Source organism: Elephantulus edwardii, unplaced genomic scaffold, assembly GCF_000299155.1.
Source record: "Elephantulus edwardii isolate Elephantulus edwardi_28Jun2011 unplaced genomic scaffold, EleEdw1.0 scaffold00107, whole genome shotgun sequence".
Classification (NCBI taxonomy): domain Eukaryota; kingdom Metazoa; phylum Chordata; class Mammalia; order Macroscelidea; family Macroscelididae; genus Elephantulus; species Elephantulus edwardii.
In genome coordinates this window covers 390,496-391,648 of record NW_006399857.1, presented here as the reverse complement: position 1 = coordinate 391,648, position 1,153 = coordinate 390,496, and positions in this window count along the sequence as shown.

Genomic DNA, 1,153 nt, shown 5'->3' with positions numbered 1-1,153 from the left:
TTCCATTGTAGTGCTCATTATCTATCTAGTCTTTTCCTAATTTACCCCCAAACTCCCATGTCAGTCCTGCTTTATAACAGAGCTCTTATGCAGTATTTGCCCTTGTGTGACTGAGATATTTCATTCATGATGTTTTTCAGGGTCACCTATGTTGTGTAATGTTTTACAAATTCCTTGTTTTTCAGTGCTGCATTGTATAAATGTACCATAGTTTTTCCTATCCATTCATTTGATGGCACTTGCACTGCATCCATCTCTTTGCTTTCATGAATAATGCAGCAGTAAACACAGGTGTGCATACATCTGTGTGGCAGCTCTGTTTCTTTGGGGTATATTCTCATTTACTGAAATTGCTGGGTAAAATGTTATTTCTATTTCCAAATTTTTTAGAAAGGGCCAGACTACCTTTCATAGTGGTTGCACCATTTTATACTCCCATCAGCAGTGAATAAGGGTTGCAATCTCTCTACAAGCTCATCAGCATTTGTTGTTTGCTGCGCTATTAAAATTTGGTATTGTTGCTTGGGTAAGATGCTATCTCCTCACTATTTTGATTTACATCTCTCTTACAGATAGGGATTTTAAACATTTCACCATGTGTTTGTTTACCATTTGAATGTCTTCTTTGGTGAAGTATCTATTCATATCCTGTGCCCATTTTGTTGGGTTGTTTACCTTTTTCTTGTTGAGTATTATTATTTAAATTTTATATATGAATCCCTTATCAGATATATCATTGTCAAATATTTTTTCCCAGTCTGTGCATTATCTTCTTACCCTGTGAGAGAAGTTTTCTGATGTGCATAGGGATTTGATTCTCTTCCCATTCATCTATTTTATTCCCTCATAGTTGTTGGTTTTTATTATGCTAGGAAGACTGTTCATGCTGTGGATTAGGGCTTCTAGAGTTCTTTCAAGCATTTCTTTGATAAAGTTTATAATCCATGGTTTTACTCCTAGGTCCTTAATTCACCTTGAGATGGTTTTTGTGTATGGTGTGAGGTGTGGGTCTTCCTTGAGTTTTCTACAAATGATTTTCCAAAGCAGGGAATACGAGAAGAATGTCTATCTGTGTTTCATTGATTATGCAAAGGCGTTTGACTGTGTGGATCATAACAAACTGTGGCTGACTCTGAGAAGAATGGGAATCCCA